The sequence below is a fragment of the Anser cygnoides genome, chromosome 12 (genome assembly GCF_040182565.1).
Source record: "Anser cygnoides isolate HZ-2024a breed goose chromosome 12, Taihu_goose_T2T_genome, whole genome shotgun sequence".
NCBI classification, from domain to species: Eukaryota; Metazoa; Chordata; class Aves; order Anseriformes; family Anatidae; genus Anser; species Anser cygnoides.
Genome location: NC_089884.1, coordinates 15,863,989 through 15,872,500, shown reverse-complemented (window position 1 = coordinate 15,872,500; position 8,512 = coordinate 15,863,989).

Sequence of the window (8,512 nt, the reverse complement as noted above, 5' to 3'; positions counted from 1 at the left end):
TGCATGGCTGTAATTCAGCCATGGTCACAAACTTTGCCAATAATGCATGCAGCAGAAAAAAAATTATTTATTACCTTCAGCATGTGGTAATAAGTCTTGTTTTCTCATGCTAGAGTCTGGTTTGAGCTAGGCTGAAAGGCTGGCAAAGGTATGGGGAGGAAATTAATGTTTACTGGTAGGTACCAAAGCAGCGATGAGCTCAGCAAGGCAACGCTGAATGCCCTCAGAGCCGCTGGGGGAACCTGATTGCCCTCATGCTTCCTGAACTGCTCTATCTGGAAGCCAGTGGAAGGTCCTGCGATGAGCTGCTGGCACAAGCAGACCCTGGGCAGGTTGGGAGGGGAGGGCTGGGGACTCTGCCCCTCCCTGGGACACCCAGCAGAGCCACCAGGCTGCGGTGGCAGCAGTGTGCATGAGGTGGGTGTGAGGCACCAGGTCCAGCACAGTGCCTGGCATGCTGAAGGCATCAGCTCACAAGCTCTGCGTGCTCCAGCAGGGGCTTATCCTGCTCTTTTAAGGGCTTCTTCCAGCCATGTTCAGTACTTGCCCATGTTAAGTCAGTGTGGGGTTGTGGCACGGGGTGCTCTGGAGCCCGGAGCTCGAGGGCCCAGCAGGTAACAAGTGAGGGCTCAGGTTTGGGGCAACAACGCAGAGAAACCAACAAAACAGCCCAAAGGCTAAATCTGGGTTTGGGGCCATCTCTGGTGCACCGATAATCCCCTGTGCTGCTGTGCTACAGTTCTGGTCATCCTAGCACTGCAAACACAGCATGGCACAATGATGCCAAACTTGCTCACTAGCTTTACTCAGTGTGCATTGAACCAAAAGAGAGAAATTGGAAAAACAAATTTGTAACAAATTAACCTTAAATAAAATAAAAATCTGGGGCTCCGTGTCGTGTTTTTCTAGTGACTAGTAAAACAACAAAAATACAGTTTGCAAGTAAAGAAAAGTAACGGCCTCACCAGTTGCCTTTGGCTGGCATGGGAAACCAGAAGGAGAGGGGCAAGTGTCTATACATTAGAAGAAGGTGTTGACTTGAGTATTTTGACTTTTTTTTTTGAAGGGAGATTGCTGCTTACAGAATGACTCAATATTTATAACTATCTATCAACCCATAAAGGTATCTGCAGATATGCATGAATACACCTGTATGCAGAATGCAGAGCTTTTTCTGTTTTGAACTTTTTTAATCTAGACCACATTAAAAGATGTTCTCCTAAGGGAAAATGTTTCCTAATTTCTGCTCCATTTCAGGTGAAGACAAATGGAACTTTTTTACTTCAGGCAACTGAAGCAAACAAAAAATAAATACACACACACACACACATATATATTTGCCAAACTCTGTTTTTTTTTATGGGACAGGAAACCAAGGAGCCTTATATTACAGCATTCAGAAATTGCTTCTGGATGACAGCAGTCTTACTTGCTAAATACATACCTTTGATACAAAATACTGACCTCCTGGAAATGGTTTCACAGAAAGCACAAAGGACACAGAACTGTCTTGCTCGACAGAGTTACAGAAGGGAGGAATCAATAATCCTGGCAGATGGGCACTAGTGGGGCTGGAACGAGCCAGGATGAAACCACCATCACAGGAATCAGTTAAGCTCCTGCAGAAGTACGTAAAAATAAATGAAATTGTGGGGAGATGGAAGAGGTGGGTGAAAAGGGAGTGAGGGGCTTGATTTAAAATGAGTCCTGGGATACAGTAACACCTCTCCAAAGTGCAGGATGAGAGCAGAGGTGCTGCAGGGTGCTCAGCGCAGAGCCTGTGCCCAGACCTGCAGGGCTCCCACACTGGCCCTGCTGGGACCAGTGGGACACTGCACCCTGGCCCCTCACCACCTGTGGCAAGCATGTGCCTGTCTTGCGTGTCTTAGAGTGATGGCACATGGAGGAGAAGGAGGAGAGGTGAGGAAAAGATTAAATTTGGGGCAACCTTCAGCCCTGACCTCCTAATTCTACATCCTGTCTTCCCTTGCACCTCATTACTCATTGGGCTGTCGAGCCCGGACTCCAGCCTGCCAGATTAAGGACTGCAAGTTTATTTAAAAGGAAACAAAACAAAAACACACCAGTTTTCCTCATTCTTGGCAGCCACCAGGATGCCTCCCTCCTCAGGACCACACAGGGAGCAGGCGGTGGCACGCTGACAATTAACTCGCCCGTCTGTGCGCGCTGGGAACACCAGGGGGGTTTGGAGGCTGTGGAGCGTTTTTGGGTGCCGACCTGGAGCTAGGCTGTCTTCTGCAGGGCCACTCTGCTCCAAGCCCCGTGGGGACGAGCCCTGTGTCCCTGTCTGCAGGGGTCTGGGTGCCCGCCGGTGCGTGCCTGGGCTTCTCAACAGCTCCCTGGCTGCCCCCAAGGGTCTCCCTGCTTTGCACGGCTCTTGGGGAGGGATGGGAGGCCCAAGGGGACAGGGATGTGAATTTACGTTCCTTCTGCTTCATCTGAAGGGACAATCAGGCTCTTTTGGGGCTCTCCATCTGTGTTTCACATTTTTTTTTCCAGACTTGTGTTCATGGGTGTAGCCCAGAAGAAGAATTTTCTACTTCTGGTCCAAAATGGGGAAATTCTTAGGCGTAAAATCCAGCTCAGCTGTGACCCATAAAAGACCTCATACTGCTGATACTGTATCAGGCAGTCAAGTTACATGACTTAACTGCAGAAAGTAATGGATATAGTTTTTGTTTGTTTTTAACTCACTAAATATGTTTAAATGTATGAAGGCGCTCAGAATATTTTCAGTCATATTTAAAATTAAAATGTGTGAAAATTCACATTTTTTTTTCATAGAAATATTTGAATTGATGCAAAACCTTTGCAGTGTCTGTGAAGGCAGGCAAATGCAGCAATGGGACCGCACGATGGATTTTTTGTGCGGGCACGTGAACGTGAAACCACAGGCAGCAAAGTCGCACACGCAAACATTCAGGTTTCACTGTGAAACCGCGGACACAACTGAAATCTCACTTCTCACACCATGCAGCTGGGCTTGTGCTAGGATAGCGCTGGCCCAGCTGGGGGCAGAAAGGCAGACCTGCAGCACAGCCAGGGGGGAGCAGCTCACTGCCATCCCGAGAATTAGGTTCACGGGTGCCCACTTGAGAAGAGCCGCAGCCCCAGCAATAAGAAGAGCTCGTGCCTGCCTGCCAGGGCGTTTAGGAACGTTTCTGCCGGGCTTTGTGAGAGCAGGGAGTGCTGCGTGGGTGCAAGGTATGTGAAAGGACATGTGGATGTGCTGCGTTGTTGCACTTGGACTTTGTCTACAACTCAGACTAAGGTGCTGCACCTTTTTCTACGAGGAAAAGGTGATATCGTATCACTGATGAGAACAAAATATTTTTAACTATCTCTGCTTGTGCCTTTAATTGTGGGTAGCTCCTAAAAAGGGCTCAGATCAGCATACCTGGACACCAGCACTCACCTGTGTATAAATAGGCCCCAACAGAGGGTCTAGACACACGGCTGAACCTGGCTGAGGCCCTGGAGGATTCAGACCCCCTAACTCTGGTTGCTATTAAACACCAAAGCAACATGTAGCTCTTCTCTTGCATCTTTGCCTGTGTTGCACTGCTCAGACCCAGACTGCTGACCTACCTCACCGCAGCTACAGCTGCTCAGGCCCTCGCATGCCTTCAGGCTCTCATTCCAAGAGTGCTTCTGGTGCCAGAGGGTTTTGGCAACTGCTGTAATGTGCATGATTATTTCCATTGAGGAAACCATTGGTGATAACAGTGATGAGGAGGTATGCAGGGTGTAAGCCACAGCTTGCTGAAGGCATGAGACCATTAGGGTATGTAAGGATAAGCTCCTGGTGCTGTTCGAGAGGAAGCAGCTCTGCACATGAAATAATGTCACGTTAGTAGGGAAGTGAATATGCTAAACATAGTTTAACCCCTGAGCTGCCCCCTGTGAATAAAATGTTTCCAGAAGCCTTCACAGACTTGGCTTGAGCTAGGTGCTCACTCAGCTAATGAAAACATTACAGGCCCTCTGTCCAACCCACCTGATATATTCACTAAGCCTTACAGCAAAAGGAGATGTGTTTTGGCCACTTTTGTTGCCAAGTTGCCTGATACCAATGTGGACGTTATGAACTCCAGCAGTATTTTAAGTTGCTGAGATCTTAAATTTTATTTTCTTATGCAGCTGCCCAAGCCAGCTTACATGCTGATCAGGATCTGCTGCAGCCTGGGAATAATCTGGCACCAGCTTCTTGTGCAGGCAAGTAAATCCTTCCTGACATCAATGAACTGAAAAATTCTGAGGCCTGGCAGTGACAAAGGGAATAGTGAATGAGAGCAGTATTTCTTTATATTGATCTACCTTTCCTGCTCATCTACTAATAACATTGGCTGTTTACCCTCTGTAATAAGTTGTGATGGGTGTTTTTGCGGGTCCTTGCTTTCCAGTTCTCCTAGTAAGTGCCAGTATGCACAAACCAAGAAAACCCCTAAAACCCCAAGGAACCAGCTAGGGCTACATAAGAAACAAGTGTATTAATACTGTTAAAGCTTGCAATTTCATCTCTTGTCTGACAGATTTAGACGTTGATTTTATGCCTAAGAATTTCCCTGTCCAATATTTAAAGTTTCTTCAAACCAGTCTACCACACAGTGGGGAGCACACCCCCTGCAAAAGAAGGGAAGAGACAGGACACTCTCACCCCATGGCCCTACTCTGAATTTATGCAGCCACTTGGGGAATCCGGGGATATGCTTATACCTTTGTCCCAGTCCCATATCCCTTATCTTAATCTCAATACTGGATTATTTTACAGCCTGAGGAAAGTGCAGAGGGTGAAAAGTGGGTACAATAAAGGTTTATAAGATGACGGAAAAAATTGTTGAGAACAAGAATTTAAAATCTCCTAGTGCATGTTCACACAACACAGAGAAACTGTGGGACTCAGTGCCCCAGAATGTTGTGGATACTAAAAATGTCCAAGGCCTTAAAAAAGTGATAACATGAGGTAATGGATGAAAAGAAAACATTTATCAAGGGCTACTAAAACCAAAGCAAGATACCAGCTCTGGCTCAGCTAATGAGAGCTGCTGCAGGGAGAAAGCTGGGAAGCTATGCTATGGGGGCAGTGGTACATAGGTGCCCTACTGTGGTCTCTTTCCTAAGAGTCTGCTCCTGCTTGAGAAAGAAAAATATCCTTTCTGGAGAGGACATTTGGTCTCATCCTCAAACAGTCAATCTTATTTCAATTTTTTAAAAAAGGCAATGATTAAAAAATAAAAGCAGTGATACATGCATTATTAACAGATCCTGTTCCTACTTTTCTGATATGGGAAGACGCATGTTGTCCTGATGTTAAGCATACCTTGGAAGTGACCTGTGCTATGCTGCTTAGCACAGAGTTTTTTTGCAAGGATCCTTTAAGTTCATACTGAGCCAGAGGGTTGGTACTGCAGCGGGAGCAAGCCAAACAAGCTAGAGGCAGCCAAACAAGCTAGAAGATGTTTTCCATGGAAAAATTCTAAGCTCCAATTTCTATGTTTGATACCAAGTAATCAAGAAGTAGCGCTGCATCAAGACAAAAATCTCTACTAAAAGTTTAAGCTCAGAATCAGGTTTTTAAAAAACCCAGTAAAAAATGATTTTCTCAACATTTGAGAAGCCCTGCGTGATGGACACGGCTGTATTGGACACCTTCAGCAGGACCCAGGTGAAGACCTACTTGTGCCATGCACAGTACGGACTCACAGCAAAACAGAGAGGCCTGCATTTCTCTGGGCATTGCTTTAGCTAAAAACTCTCCATCCCAAAGCATCTACAGGCTGCATGGGCTGAGCCGTGCCCAGGAACCCCGCAGCTGAGGGAGCCTGAGCCAGCAGTGCCTCCTTAATATTCGTTGCTGGTCCACTGTCTGTGATTATGACCTCAACCACCAAACCCTCATCCTTGCCATCAAGTGGGCATATTTACAAATATATATATTTACTTCAATTACAGCATTTTTTAACTATTTTTGTAAACTGGTCACAGATGCACAAACTCTACCCACAGAAGTCCTTAGAACAGCATAGCTGGTGAAAAACGGAGGCTGGCTAGGCAAGACAAGAGGTGACTATGCAACACCTACCCCAGCCCTACGCTCATATTTTACCTTTAGGTAGTTTGCTGGCACGATAGAGAGTCCTGTGAGAAGGTGAGGCTGTTGCTTCCTCCCTCTTCATGCACCAGGTAAGACCTTGGCCCAAAGAATGTCAACAGGGAAAAATCCAGCGTTTCCCCTACAGCAGTCTTCTCATGGTCCGGATTTGAGTTGGAGCAGGATGGGGAGGCCGAAGACTCATTAAAACCTGAGGCAGAGTGGGAGCCTGCAAAGAGCATAAGTGTATGCCAAGAATAGAGCCAGCAAAGTAAGATGGGCTACATCAAATGCATCCAAGATAATTTGCAAGGATGGGTCTACCAAGGAAAACATACACATTAGTGCAAGCAGAGATTTAGCAAGACAAGCAGCGAATCTAAGGAAACTGCCTTAAATACATCACAGTTGCCCTTCCAGTAGCTCACTGTTTTTTCCCCACAGTAGTTTCTCGTGTTTACTTTGGCATTTGTGGGGAAAACATCAATGAGAGCGCTGCTGTGAGAGTGCCCTGCTGTATGACGTTGAGCTGTTCCAGTACCACAGCAGCTATTTTCCAACAGATTAACATTCAGATACTGGGAGAGTTCATCCAGTTCACATAAATCTGCATAGAAATTTTATTAACTTAAAACTTTTTTTCACTTGGTGGGCCACCCACAAAATGAAAACAGATTGCTTCCATTCTCGTAAGATAGAAGAGGCAAAATTTTAAAAAGTCTATAAAAATATATGCCTTGCTGAACAGATGAAAGTGCTAATCTTTCCAACAGTGGCACTTGAGTTCTCAGCCCCTCTAAATAAAAACAACAACTCAATTGTGTCATTACTGGATTCATTTTTTCATTGTTTGCACTGAGGAGAAACATGCCATCAGAAAAAAAAAAAAAAAAAAGGATGCAAGCAAAATTAAGGCACTGGGTTGGCACTTGGGAGATCTGGTTTCAGTTCCTGGCTCTGTCAAACACTTCCTATGTGACCTTGTAAATGTCACTTTTGAGCATGTAAAACCATCTGGCCTGATCTAGTGAAACATGTATTTAATTTTAAGATGCAAGTAGTTCCACTTCCATCTCACACGCCTAAATTTAAAGACATGTTTACATGCCGTGCTGGTTGGGAGCCACACCGCTCAGCCACTGCCAAGGCAAAGCGAGTTCCCCCTGCTGCCTACAGCGTCCTCACTGCGGAGTGGGGATGAACAGCATTTTGTCTCTTTTGACCCTAACTTTTTCAGGGTAGAGGCAGCCACTGTCCTCATGCATGCAGCACAAGCACGGCTGGGTTTCCCACTAAGCACAGGAGTAATGCAAATAATTGGTATCGATAAAAGCCACAAATTCAGATGCTGGTGTTGTAAATAAAATCTGCATTTAGGCACTGAGATACTGGCCTGATTTTCAGAGTTGCTGAGCAACCAACACTCATCAAGTCAAGAGCCCAAGAATGCTTTGTACTTCAAAAAATTAGGTCATTTATTTGAAGGCTAAAAATAGAAATTGAACCCCAATTTCAAGGTTTGAAAATTTGCCTTTGTCTTCAACTATACTCTGATGCTAGGTTCTGTCCCTTGCCCTTATAACCAGCCATCTTCCCAAACCTTACATAAAACAGATTCAGAAGTAAAAAAACATCATTTAACCAACCATTTCACTGCTTTTAAATGTAATTAAAAAGACTAGAATTCTACTGAGACATTTAAAATATATGTATATAATATACATATGTGTATACACATGTTTTTAATGTACATGGTATATACAATGTTATTTTATGGCATAGCAGATGTTTCTTAATTCCCTCACACCACACACTGAAGCAAGATTATGCCAGGCTATTTTATTATGAATAATGTGCTTGCTCCATCATTAAGTGGGTTATTAAAGACATAAACAAACTTTATGCCCTGCTTTTCAACAGCTGCTGGTGGTCTACAAAGCGATAATCCTGCTTTCAGCAAATATTCTTAGACTTAAAAATAAATAAATAAATACATCACGTAGGGAGCAGGTTGACTCGTGAGTGGGAAGATCATAACTCCGGCATCTCCAGCGCCACGGAGGCAGAAGTGGCATTTCTTCTAAGCCAAGCCCAGAGATCGCAGGCTGGAAATGAGATGGCTGCTCCATACATCATTTCTTCCCAGCACCACACAGGAACTCCTAGGCTAAGCAAACAAGCCTGACTGGCATTTATTTCAGCAAGGACAGCGGGAGAGCAAAAATTTAAAAACAAATGCTGGCTTTAAATAAACAAATAAACACGTTGCAAAAATACTCTATACATGACAATAGCTGTTTTTTCCTTCCTAATTAATTATGTGGCAGAGGCACGGTTGCAGATCCTGTAACCTCAGCTTTGAAGAAAATCAGCTGAGTAGGTTTTATAACTTCAAACAAA